Source organism: Poecilia mexicana, unplaced genomic scaffold, assembly GCF_051168715.1.
Source record: "Poecilia mexicana isolate PSO_F unplaced genomic scaffold, ASM5116871v1 scaffold_13, whole genome shotgun sequence".
In the NCBI taxonomy this organism is placed as follows: domain Eukaryota; kingdom Metazoa; phylum Chordata; class Actinopteri; order Cyprinodontiformes; family Poeciliidae; genus Poecilia; species Poecilia mexicana.
This window is the reverse complement of record NW_028263382.1, coordinates 16,631,223-16,644,800: the sequence shown is the minus strand read 5'-3', so window position 1 is coordinate 16,644,800 and position 13,578 is coordinate 16,631,223. Positions and strand designations below refer to the sequence as shown.

The following is a 13,578-nucleotide window of genomic DNA, read 5'->3' as shown; positions in this document are numbered from 1 at the left end:
GGCTTTATGTCTCTCCCAGCTGCTGCAATTTCAGGCCAATGCCTGATTGCCACTTATCTCCCCCCCTGTGAAAGAGAAAGCTAGATTAACAAAACTAAAATCCTCCCTGCTATAAGAGAGGCTTCTGTGCCTTTTTCAAACATTTGAGGATCTGCTTTATCGGAATCCTGTTCTTCTTTGCATAGAGCGAATCAGTCAAGATGTCACTTTAATGCTGTGGAAGTCCTACTTTCTTCTTTTGGCTTTTTTTTTTTTTTTTTAATGGAGGTGTAAGAATCCCATAATATCTTTTTGGAAATCTTATGCATTTGCTGTTCTCTTAGCGGCTCTTTGAGACAGGAATAGACTGATGAAGTGTGTGACTGCCTCCACAGTAATTATGTGATGAATGTATTCATTCTGTGTGTAGCCCCAAGCAGTGAATAGCTCAGCTGATTATTGAGGGGTGTGATTTCTCTATGTGTGTGTTCTCTCACTACAGTACGTGTGTATTTGGAAGGATGTAGGGATTCATAAGAATAGGCTGCGCTAAACAAAGAAGTGTGTCTGACTGGATAAAGCTCCTAAACTGGTGCGGAAATGACTGAATGGTATTGGTCCACACATGGAAGACACTGAAAATACCTTACACCCCAAGGCTGATACATTTATTGTGACACTGTGATTTTCAGCCAAGTGCTCAGCCACTTTCCTTTTTTTTTTTCTGGTGACACCCTTTCTACGAGCAAGATAAGAAACACTTAGTGGTGCCTTCGATGTTTTAAATCCTCCTTACACGGATGTTAAGCTCCATTAACAATATGACATTTTTTGGTGACATGCTCTTATGAATATTGGCTCTCATGCAGAGTATGATGAGAATGGCACAGAGAAGGAGTGCTAGAGACATGGATCAGTGAAGGACGATGTGCCGCAGCCTCCAAAGAGAACAATGATAGTAAACATATGTGTGCTATTTTTGGGATACATCTGAGAAACAAAACTTAAGAAAATCAAATAAGTGAAAAAGCTTTATATTGATTATCATACCTCACTATCGGTCCACTATTCTGATTTTTAGGAGTAAACAGGTGGAGGTCAAACAGGTTTTCCTCTAGTTTCATGACTCACTGTCCCATTCCTGACTGCTTCCATCCTCCACCCGCTCATTGCATGACGGCCAACTGCTATTAGTGTGTAAATCGGTGAATTAGAGGGTAAAATGGAATAAAATGAGCTTGAAGACATAAATCAATCAATTTACCCTTCAAGTCTCCTCTACCATATAATATATTACCATATGCACTCCAGCAGATTAAACCTGTGATTTAATTAGTCCTCATTTGATTTGACATTCCTTCAAAAATATTTTTTTGTGTTTTTCAGCAGCCAAGAAACAGCAAAGTAGTGGTAAAGGTCTGATGAGAAGGTAATTCCAGGAATAGTAGAAATTAAAATGCTAAATCTTTGTCAATTTAAAGCAGAAGCAAAGCATGAAAAATCATGAAGTGCCTAATGTGTAAGGATCCCAGGAGCTAGAACAAAATCAGACATTTTTGTCACCCTGCACTGCAATTCCTTTCCCCTCTTTTGCGTACTCTGTCTGCTCCAGCTTTTGTATGCACTAAATACATGGGCAAAAGGCAGTCATCAACTCAAGTGGTTCCTTCATTTTGCAGCCTATATGACCTTCAAAAATATTTTCTCACAGATTTCTGGCTTATGACGTGCCTGAGCCACTCTTCAAAGGTCAAAGAACGACATCTGACTCCATCAGGGGGAGTCGAGTTCAGGGTGGTGTTCCTCAATCAGTACGTAATGTAAATATGTTCTGGTTGTTATGGCTGCAAATGGTCGTTAAATAATCAATCCTTTAAATGTATTTACTCTGTCTATACAGATTTCTAAATGTATCTAGCTATATGTCCATACACACACACAGTCATTCAATTTGCCTTTCCCATTGCATACATCCCAAGTAGATGCACAGCAAAACGTGTGAATAAGTATCGATGTCTGTTTGGTTAACTTGCAGCATACTCTCACTCATTGCCACACACAAGCAGCTTTTGCACACCGCCATCTCCGTCTTCACCACCAAGTCTCACCGGCCTCTTGAAGGCCAGTGTGGTGAAAGTATTGATTTCCCCATATTAATGCAGTCTTCATGAAAGGCCCCAGTCAGTGAAGGAGAAGAATGCATGAAGATAAAAATGAGGAGTTAATGGGGAAGCTGGAGACGCTTTAATTTGTTTCCATAAATGTGTAAAAATATTAAACAACCTCCATGTTCTTGTAGGTTGCATGAAATGAGACCAGCCTGTTTTTGTGACTGTTTTTTATATAAGTAAACATTAATTTCCTGGGCCTTAAAACTCTTTTAATATATTTGGAGAACTTTCATAAAGCTATCGGTATTCTATTTCTTGGATTAGATTCTTAGATTTTAAATTAATGCAGCTTATGCTCTTGGAATTATATAATAATAAATAGACTAAAAGATGATTAAGAGTACTTTGAAACAGTCTCAGAAAAGAAATCACATGGAAATAAAGGAAAATAAAACACATGAGATGGTTCAGGCTTCTGCATAGTGCACTGAGTTGCAAAGACAATGTGCAATCTATGTACGGGTATTTAACTGGACAAAGCTAAAGACCATTTTTTTAATCTAAATTCTCACACGGAAAGGACAGAAATATTTTTAAGAACAAACCCAAAACAAACAAATCATACACTGCGGTTACCACACCATCGGTAATCTCAAATCAAACTCTTTTTTAGTATGTGGAACTTCCAACCGGTCTCGGGGAAAATGCTGGCCACGTTCAGTGCATTGTCAAGCTAAATTAAGACTCTTCAAAGACAAGAAAGCAGGAGACGAACAGTCAGGATAATGAGATTTAAAGCAGTGTTTGATGTCTTTGATACCGTACTGTACATCCTGCTCACAAAGATGCACGTCTCAGCTGTAAGCTAAATCTATCATTACAAACTCTTCTCTTTGAAATGTTAAAAGAGAATCACTTTAGTATATCTAAACAGGAAGCTGCAATATGTTTTGTAATTAGGTTGGTTGGCAGAACCGTCATCTGTCCTATTCTTAAATACAATGAGTATCTTTTTATTTATTTTTTTCTTTGGTTTGAGCTCTTGTCTCCTTGCATTTGAAGTTAGCTGGAGCTTTTGCGAGCGGTGTTTGAGTTATTTTTACCTGCTTCACCATCAGAGGTAAGGCTTTCATAGGGAATTACTAATAAAAGAAATACAGTTTGCTCGATCTTCTCGTTTCTCTCCTGCCAGGTGAAATATGTGTTTAAGAATGGCACGGCTGTTACATAATAAGGATTTTGATCTGGACTGGTATGAATGAAGAAACGTGGTCGTATCAGGGTGTTTAAAACATTAGCGTGTCTCGCAGTGGACTGGATCTGTCCACTCAGCCTAATGGGCACCACGTGCAGCTCCTCACTCACCAGCTGTTATTCTTTTTCCGATTTCCTCCCCACTCCTCCATGCACCTCCTCCGTCGCGCACTTTTGTCTCTCTGTGAAGCACAAACACTTCCACTCATTTTTCTCTTTTTATTGCAAACTCTGTGTCTGTGTAGTAAGAGTCGGAGGCATTTTAGTTAGCCATATGGCAGCGCCAGAGGCGTCCGGAGCAGATGTGCTTGGCATTGGGACTCTGCTCTGTCAAGCACATGCATACTTACTCTCACACACACCCCACTCACGCAAACACACGAAGAGGCTTATAGGAAGTCTGTTACCGAGGAAAAGGTCACTGACTGACAACAGCATTATCCAACCCCTAATACACTGCCATGTTAGCTTTGTGAAGCGACACTGAAATACTTTAGATGTGTTATTGGGATTTTGGTGATTTTTTTTTTTTTTTCCCCTCAGAATATTACTCAGCATTTTTCAGATAGGAAGTATTGCTACTCTTCTGGTATCAAGCTGTGTTATGGTGCACTTTTCAGCTACATATTACTTTGATTTATCGCATATTAGCTCAAGCAAGTGAGAGGATATTTTAAATCTGTAGTGAATATTCCATGTGTCATGTGTTTGCTAATAGCAGTAAAGTGTCATTGTCAGTCAGTCACCAACATTTTGTGTAAAGACCCTCACAGCTCAACAAGTCGCGACAATCTGACTTGACTGCTAGAAAACCTGCTTCAGTCATATGAAGTTCGAGCTCTTGACTTCCTGCTTCTTCTGCTGCCGGAGGAAAAAGCTCTCACCGCCTGAAGACTGCACACTCAGCGTGTTTGTGTGGAGTTTTTTATAGACCTGTTTTTTGCTGATTCGTAGAAGAGCGATGGAGGTTTGTGCATCCCGGTGTGTATTTGTGCGAATGTGTTACAGGAAAGTATCCTCTGAATGAAATAGGATGTAAATTTGACCAGTGAGCAGAATATGAACACAGGCTTGTTCCCAGTATTTTGCTGAGCCAGCGTTTGACCTACATCAAACATCCAGAAGTGGAATGAGTAAGAAAGCATTACCATGCTGGTCAACACCTAGTCACAAGCGCACATCAAAGAGATTGGTGGGGAAGGATCAAAACTGTCCACACACAGTTGGAGAGGTTTTCCAAATGCTCCTTTTAACTCAGTTTCAGATATCCTTTGATGCGGGAAAGTTAGAAAGTAGAAAAGAAACATGCAGTATATTTTAGATGTTTATTTGGTAAACCCTTAAAAATATTTCACATAATTTGAATTTTAACCTAAGAAGAAAAGGGGAAGCTTTGACGTTATTGTACATGCTTTTCTTTGAGCTGTCACAAAGCTGTGACATATTATTTTATCTGACCTCTCATATGAGCTGAACTGATGGTGCAGATTTCTAAATCCTTTTTATCTTTCTGTCTGTCTGTCCATCCATCCAAGTTGGTGCTTCCTGAAAAATGCCAATCGGGCATAATTAAATCCTGAATAAACTATTTCTCGTATTAACACCATCCATTGTAAAAAAATAAACGGTAATGGTGTCTTGCCCAAGGACAGAACTGTACGAAGTGGGGATTGAACAGGCAACCCACCGATTGCAGGACGAACTCCTACAAATGTCACCACCATCATCCTGTATAAGTAGGGATGATGGTGGAACAACCAAGGAGTTGTTCAAATATTTTGTACTCGAGATTTGCCTCGTTTTCTTTATGTATGTACATACTGTATGTGTTTTAGTTTGTCCTAAACTTTCAGCAAAATAATTAGTCCCCCTTTATATGAACCAGAAGCATTTTACTTTTCATTTTATTCACTTTGCTTTATTCCATGACACTGTGGTTTTCTGACATGAAAAAACAGACTCAGTCACTGGAACTAGAGCATCATTCCTCCTCATTACTTCACTTTTGTATTTGTATTAATTCACTTTTTTAATACAAACATACCACCACCAGTCTTTGCAAAACATAGACAGTCGACTATTTTGCCTTGCTACACCTTTTGCTGAGTGCAAAATTTAGCCAGTTTCTTTCTTTTCGTCTCTGACAGTGCTTCTGAGTGGCACTGTTTTAAGGAAGATTCAGCCTCAAAGGGACTCAATCAGAGAATAAATCATTAAGTCACTGCTGCTAGAGAGCTGCATTGACCAGCTCTCCAGCAAAAACAAAAACAAAAAAAAAAAAGGGCTGCTGCTCCCAGGTGGCTTAGCTTGTGTTGGCGCCCTTAAAATCACTGTCCTCATTTAGAGAGCTACTGGGTGAGAGAAGCAGCTAAGGAGAGATCAAACCACAGAGAATTGGTGGGAAAGGCATCAAAGATGAGAACAAAGGGGAGCAAAAGAATTTGAGAAAAGAAGCAATCTCATTCTCTGAGCCAATTGACAACATAGCAGCATCAGACACACTTACCTCAGGCTAACTGCTAGTTCCAGGAATCAACGTTTTGTATTATCTCCTGGCTCTAGCTGGGTGACTGAGGGGCTTAGGTGGCTGCATTAACCTGTGCTGTGCAGGTGATCCCAGCAGTCTAACCTTGCCTGACAACATAAAGGAAAACATGTCATGTTGTTTTAAGCAGAACAGTTTCAAACCCCAGTAGAATCAATTAGGGCTTTTTTTTTATTTAAAGAACTTTAAAGGAGTATCTTTGTACTAGTTTCATTGGGAGCTAGCCTATTTAAACAAGTCATAGTGTTTGTTTAATGGTTCATTTACCTGATGGAAAGAGATTACCTCCTGAACAAATTAGTCTGAGTAATGAATCTCACATACATTCAAATCCAAGTAACCTAAGATGAGTCCTGAAACTGCTGTAATTTTAGAACTTATTATTCTATATATTGCTAACTATTACCTATACACTATCTATACCTGTAAGCCAAGATAAGTCATAGCTTACTGTTTCATTTGGTGGTATCTGTGGCAGAACCAGGCCATTGGAAACAAGCTTAAATATAAACAAGGCAACTGCCAAATAGGGGAGGGGGGAAAAAAACGCAGCCTCTTGCCAATCATGTCATCTTACTGGCAGATTGGTACGCTTGCCAGAATCTCAGATTTACATGCAGACACAGTGATGAGTTTGCCAAACATGCAAGTCTGCCAGAAAAAGGAGTTACTCCACACAGAGATGTATGAAAGGTACAAGGTGGCACATAACTGACAGAAAGTTGGGGGTCTGTTTCTGTGGGACAATCCCGATCTGGTTCTTCAGCTGTCAATTAAAACAAATTGCGTCGGCAATTTGTAAAACATTTTATTTTCTCTAAGCAGCACACTGTGGGTAAGTGTGGCGAAGGATGTTTCAGATTAAATCAGCATATACGTGATTAGTTGTGATTAGTGTACTTCACTGAAGTTTGCTCTTGATGTGTTTTGGACCCTGGATGTATGTGTATGTGTGTGTTAGCTGTACGTCCAGGGCTGCATGTGCGGAGCCATCTGTTTGCTGCTTTAGCAGTAGTCTTCCAATGCTCGGGCTTAACTTTGTATGAGGGCAGTGGCCTACTTTAACCTTCTGCTTGCTTAGTGAGTCCATCCGAGCACACTAGTTCAGTTTGATTTTTATTTATTTTTTTCATATATGTCCCAAGATAGATGAATTAATTTGCTAAACAGTAGGTCATAGTATTGTATGTTCTTGCAGTATTGTTCTTTTTGCTTTGGGATTGATCATTTGTGCTTCTCTTTTGCACTGATGCAGAACTTTTACATCGCCAGGTTTGTGTTGTTTATTCTATTTAAATTATACTTTGGCCAATGCTGCAACTTTCAGGTTTGCCGTAAGCCAGTGTGGTATAACTCTGTCATCCATCATTGCAGAAATGTAGCGCAGTCTCCACTCATGATTACAAAATGTGTAAGAATACAAATATGGTGACTAATGGTACATGCCTAAGCTCATGCCATGAGTTTATTCTAGCAGTGCATTAGGCACGACAATAAGCTGCAGCAGTGAGACGCAGAACAGTTTAGAGACGAGTATTAGGCTATGTGGGCTAGTCACTGAGCCTTGCATTGGGGTTGGCATTTGTGGCTAATAAATCAGCTGCAGTGGGTGGGGCAGGGGATGAGGATGAGGAAGAAGAGGTTTTAAAGGCTGTTTTAATGGGAACGTGTCGGCGGGACAGACTGCACAGAGGAAAACTGAAGCAAAAATATTGAAAGGAAAAACTGTTTATTTGACGCAGTTTTTAATATGGACGGTAATACATTAATGAAATAAACATTTATATGAGAAATGTGCATATAAGCTAAGCATGAAATTGCTTAAGGTTCTGCAGATGTTATTCTGTTGTACACATTAGAGAATACCAACATTTGCCTCTTTGTAAAATATTAATGAAGACCTTTTGTACCAGGGTTCCTTTGGACTTTAGCTACAAACAAGCCTGTCCTAAAGGTTCAGTTTGTTTACTTTGAGATGGAAACACCATCATTCAGCCATACCTGGAGAAGGCAAGTGCAAATTTTATGCAATGAATAAATCATAGAAAGGTCAATGGCATTAAAGTACAGACATGTTGTGTGGTGCAAAACATGAAAGCAGAACACCTGGCAAAACATTTGACTTTTTATTCAGTACTCCATCAATGAGATTGTACTCAAAAGAAAAAAAAAGAAATGGTGATAATTTTCTCTTATAGATAAAAGACTAAAAGTAAAACAGAAAATATCAGTGCATCGGAGAGTAACGTAGGTGTTGTCATTATAGTATTCCACCCTGCTGTTTACCCTGTGTGCCGTCTTTTAATATCAATGACCAAAGTTGCAATGACTGATTTTTAGGTAACAGTGTTGTGAAAATCAGAAACTGTTAATTGCTAAAAAAAAAAAAAAAAAAAAAAAAAAATAGGATGATAAACCAAGATGAAATAAACCTTTAATTTTCAGGAAGCACTAATATCAAATTTCATTTTTTTTAAATTGGCACATTAAAGCTTCATGTGGTTATTATGGAAGTGTGTTAATTTTGCCCATCACAGTGGGCAAAGTTTTACACTGGGAGGCTATAGTTTAAAATGTACTTTTTTGAGCTTTACATCACGTCGTGCTGAAGGCAGAGTGTTGGAAAAAGCAGAATCTTCTTAAAAAGACACAGACCCAATTTTAAGGTGTTAAATTGCTTAAGTCAAGTTTCTTAAGTTTAGTTTGATATATGCAACATTCTTATAACAACTGAAGTTAACATAGTTACTTGATGGTGCTATAAAATGGCACAATGTGGCACAACAATGCCCCTTTAAGTCACTGCGAAAACCCTGTTAGAGATTCGCCCCAGTTTTTTGTATCTTTTTCTTTTTACAAAAATTGATTTTCTTGTTTTATCTGTGGCAGATTTAGTGTCCTGGTTTCAAAATAAAGTAAAAAAAAAATCAAACTCTATTACGTAGCATTGCTTTTACAAAAATTAGATCTCTTTGCAGTACGGACTATCAGTTGGAGTTGTGTTTGTGAACACATTTTTGCCGCTGCAACGCTTTGACTCTAGTGCCCGATGAGTTGCCATCCGGCAGCTGGGTACACAATCACACCACCTGAGTTTCACAGGAATGTTTTCTCTCGCTTGTTGGTTCATCATGGTGCCTCGTGGGCAGGGGCAACAGGGTAGGGTCCGCTTCTACAAGAACTGAAAGTCATCAAGAAGCCCTAGGGTCCTTCGCAGGACAACAGGACACAAAGCTTTGTTTGTAATGATGACACAGGTGTGGGAGCACATGAAGCCATAAGTAGATATGATCATGACTGTGGCTAATTTCATGGTTTTGATTCTTTGGCTTTTGATCTTCCGGGAGATTAATTTCTAATGTGGAAGTTATAGAATTAGGACAATCAAAGAGTTTGTGTGGGTCCAAAGAAGCAAATCAGGAAATATAGATACCTTTGAAAATGTACAAGGCCAAATGTGGCTAAGCACTGGTAATACACACTGGTACAGAGAATTAATACTTAAAGTCAGCTCAGAATTGTGGTTTTTGGGTGGAAGTTCAAGGTCTATGATAAAAAATATAGATATTGGATATTACAACAGCTTACAAAGATGACATATTTCATCCATGCCACTTTTAAATATGTATTAAAGTATTGTCTTTCTTTAGTCCTTGTCTTTGCACCGTCATCAATCTTCTCACTTATTTATGTGCACATATTTCTGGGTGTGGGTGTATGTGTGTGTGTGTGTGTGTGTGTGTGTGCGTGTGTGTGTCTTCGCCTGCCAGTTAAGTTGTGCCAGAGGCTCATCGCATCCCATCTCAACATCAGGGGCATCTGTTTGAAACAGAAATGAAAGTGAAGCCTGTGAATAAAAAAAGGCCATATGAATATAAAAATGCATAATGCAAATGACTTACAGTTCAGAGATTTTCTGTGAATGCATGTATATATGTGTGTGTAAGTGAGGGAGAGAGCAGACACATCAGTACTCCATATCAGGGCTCCACCTTACCCTGACTGAAGAAGTGGGTTCGCATTCATCTCTCCGAGGTGTGTGTATTTCTCATACATTACTCAGCAGTAGTTTTGATGTTTGTATTCCAAAAGAAGGAAAAAAAGCTGTTTTTTTTTTGTTTTTTTAACTGAGCTACACATGATCTACACATGCACTACAGGTATTGCCTCTCATCCTCCCCTCTTAAAATATAGCACTTTCTCTCATACTCTCTCATTTCACATATTTCCATCTCATTCTGAACAGATGTTCTATTAAAAAAGTGTAGCTTTACCCTGTCTCCTGGATACGGTGCATTACTGTGGGCCACATAAGGTCAGTATTTGGAATTAGTTCTTTTAAGATGACTTCTAGTCAGGTTGGTGCACACCCCCTTCAGGGCAGCTCAGAGCTACAATCAGAGAAAGACTGAAGCTTGACTGTTTAAGGATCATTTGGAAGGATTGGTTGGTAAAACTACTGAGATAGACAGCAAGATGTCCTTTATGCACGTTGGTCTGTGCAGAGGAATAAAGTGGTAAACCCAACCCCTGAGGACATAGTATAAAAAAAAATAAAAAAAAAGCAAATGAAGATTCCCAACACTTGCATTTAGTTTTTTTTCATGCTTCACAAAACAATTGTCTTATGGAGTGACCAATTTATAGAAAATATGTGAAAAGCTGGTCATCAACTAGAGGAAAACTTTGACTGCACAAATCCTTTGAATCGTTGATCATTCAGAAATGAATGAATAATTTTCGACATGCTATGTATATTTATTTTTACAAAACTAAAAATAGTATATATGCAGATAAATGTTTTTTTTTTTTCTTTAAATGAGATCATGCTTTTACATTGTCTTTTGAGAGATGCCTGTGTCATTTCCATCCAGTATTTGTTGAAGGAAAATCATTTTAAATTCACATTTTTTCAGGAATATGAAAAATGTTGCACCCAAGTTTATAAGTCATTATAATTATTTATGTAGGGCATATAGTTATTCTTCACTTTATTCATTTACACGGCTTTCCTGACTGTGTTGCATAGCAGAACTTGACACATCGATGCCTCAACACAACGTATGTACTACTAGCTGCTGAATACTGCTGGTGAATTCAACTGTTAAATGAAGTCAATTCATATAGACCTTTTCTAGCTATTTTGACAACTAAAAGTGCCACATTTTTGCTTAAGTCTATATATTAGATTAAAATAATGACAACTGTTATAGATAACATTATTATTCATACGCTAGTCAAAACATAATTTAATACAAGCAGGAATAATATTACAAAACCATATGTAATATGCAATGTTTGTGTAAATAGAATGAAACATTAGTATTTTTTACTCAAGATTATCATAATGTGAGAATCTCATACCACCTCATACCTAACATGTATGTCAGTGTAAGAGGCCATTTTGGGAATGAATGCCTCACCCTTCATCTTTCGCCTATCTGCGTTTTTATGGATGGATTCTGGTGGAGCAGCTGTGCACCAGGCATGCTTCAAGCATAGAGGAGAAGAACTGGAAAGAAGCTTTGACAGAAGTGTTCACAATAATGAGGCAATGCCAGGCAATTTTTGCTGCTTTCTCTCTCTTAGATGTGTCCCTGAAGGACCACCGTACATGCCGCCAATGACATGGACCAATGAGTTTGGACGTGCGCACATGGCAGTGGGTAGCAATTCATGTGCATATTTTTGAGTTCAAAAGGCACAGTGTATGCAGTGCATGAACACTGTGTGTTCACTTGTTTGTGATTCTTTTTTTTTTTAATATATATGTGTGTGTGTCATTCCTTGGTCGTGGGAGCTTAGAGGTTTTCTAATCCAGTGTTTTGAAATGAGCCCTCCAGCTGTTGTGGGCTTGAGAGACTGCAGCCTTGGAGGAGGCTTAGAGATGACGAGATGCTCCTTCTATCTTTACTTCTCTTGAATCTTTCTTTTTCTTCATGGCTTTCTGTCTTGATTTATAACGCTTTGTATTGTAATTTTTCAAACTTATTGGGAAAGTCTTTTAAGCTTTTAATTTTTAATATAAACTTCTTCCTTGTTGCTGTTAATCTCAGAGTGAGAGCACAGAATGATTCAGAGTATGAAGTGAACACTGCGCACAGAGGATAAGAAGATCAGATGAGTTCAGTGGCCAAAGTCATTTATTGCATTTATAATGACGCCCTCACGTTGTGCATGTCACGACAGGTAATGGGGCCTCATTAGCGATGAAGTGATGCAGACAACCTGAGGAGTTCACGTCTCACTTCATACGTTGTGCGAATGAACTAAAGAGGAGAATCAGGCTGCTGAATGATATATATTGGCATTACAGGGGAATATAATGCCTCTAAGTGAAATTGGCTGCATAATTCATAGGAAGTCTTCTTCATGAGCATGTCTCCCATGAACCAAAACAGAGCCCAGCAGCCTATCTCCCCTTGGCCCATCAGTGAAGCTGCAGGGCTTGTGATGTCTGCCAACAGAAGGAAGGCGTAGGAAGTCCTGGAGGTTTCAGGCAGACAGGCAAGCAGGGATCAACAGGCAGTACATCAGCGAGAACAGGCCAACAGCATTCAAAATCTGTTAAAAATGTTCTTAAGCTTCAAATTCCCCATAAACGGGCTAAATAATTCTGCAAATTGCAATGCATGAATGTTGAACACAATCCAGTGGTTTTGTGATTGACTTGTGGTGGGATCATCATCTTACAGTATCACTAACAGGGACCATTCACAGGACATGATCAATTATTGGTAATCATATCAGTGCATCATCCCCCTCGCCATGTTTAGATAAGATTACTTCCCATCTGGATTTTTGGACATGGATGCATGCTTGCGGGGTTGATGTAACTTAATTTTGTTTATAATGTCTTTAGCCAGTCTAAGAATAGATGCAGCATGCACAGATTTGTCTTCATGGCTCCTTTTAAGACTCTCAGCCGAGTACAGATGTGGAGCTTCCTCTGAGCATCTTGGTTAGAAAGGACAAACCTCTTTTGATCCACAAAACAATAAGTGGTGATTTTGATTCAAGAAGGAAACAGTCTTAAATAGATGATAAATACGAGGAACTCAGGAGACAACCTATCGTCTTTCCTCATGTAGCTGTTCCATATTTCATGTGATCCTCCACAGTTCAGCGTAGACGTCTTTGTTCTGCTGAGAGAATTACAAAAGAGACACTTTGTTCTCCAACACATCATGTTTGTTTTTCTGTATACGTTAGGCATCAATAAGAAAACACGTGCAGCAAGGGTAAACATTGATTTTTGTTTTTCTTTTAAAATATGAAACGCATGCATGCTCTTGGCTTGTCCGGGTTGTTCCGTGTCATGCAGTAGCTGACTGGAACATGCTCCAGCCAGCCACCACCTAAAAGAAAAGGTAAAATCCCGAATCAGGTCTAGAATGAATAACAAACATGACGTTTCTTCTGCATATTTTAAATGTATGATCACATAGAACAGAAGTATATTTTGTATGACAGTTCTGTTTTCATTTAGCTACCTCCACTATTACTTGTGTCCATGACAAATATCCATTAAATGCGTAAGAAAAAACATCTCAATAGTTTAAATTAGTTACATTTATTAACTGCAATAAAAGCTCACATTAAGAAATATATATATATATTTTTTAATAATAAAATAATCCGCTTGCCATCATTGTTAGTAGCACTAAAAATTCCTATAAAGTAAATGCA

The 13,578-nt window shown here is 38.6% G+C and overlaps 1 protein-coding gene across 1 annotated transcript in view; it reads left to right on the top strand.

Moving 5' to 3' along the window:
- The window catches only part of igsf11 (immunoglobulin superfamily member 11), a 102,647-nt gene that overhangs the window by 71,174 nt on the left and 17,895 nt on the right, over nt 1-13,578 (top strand). The window lies entirely within an intron of this gene.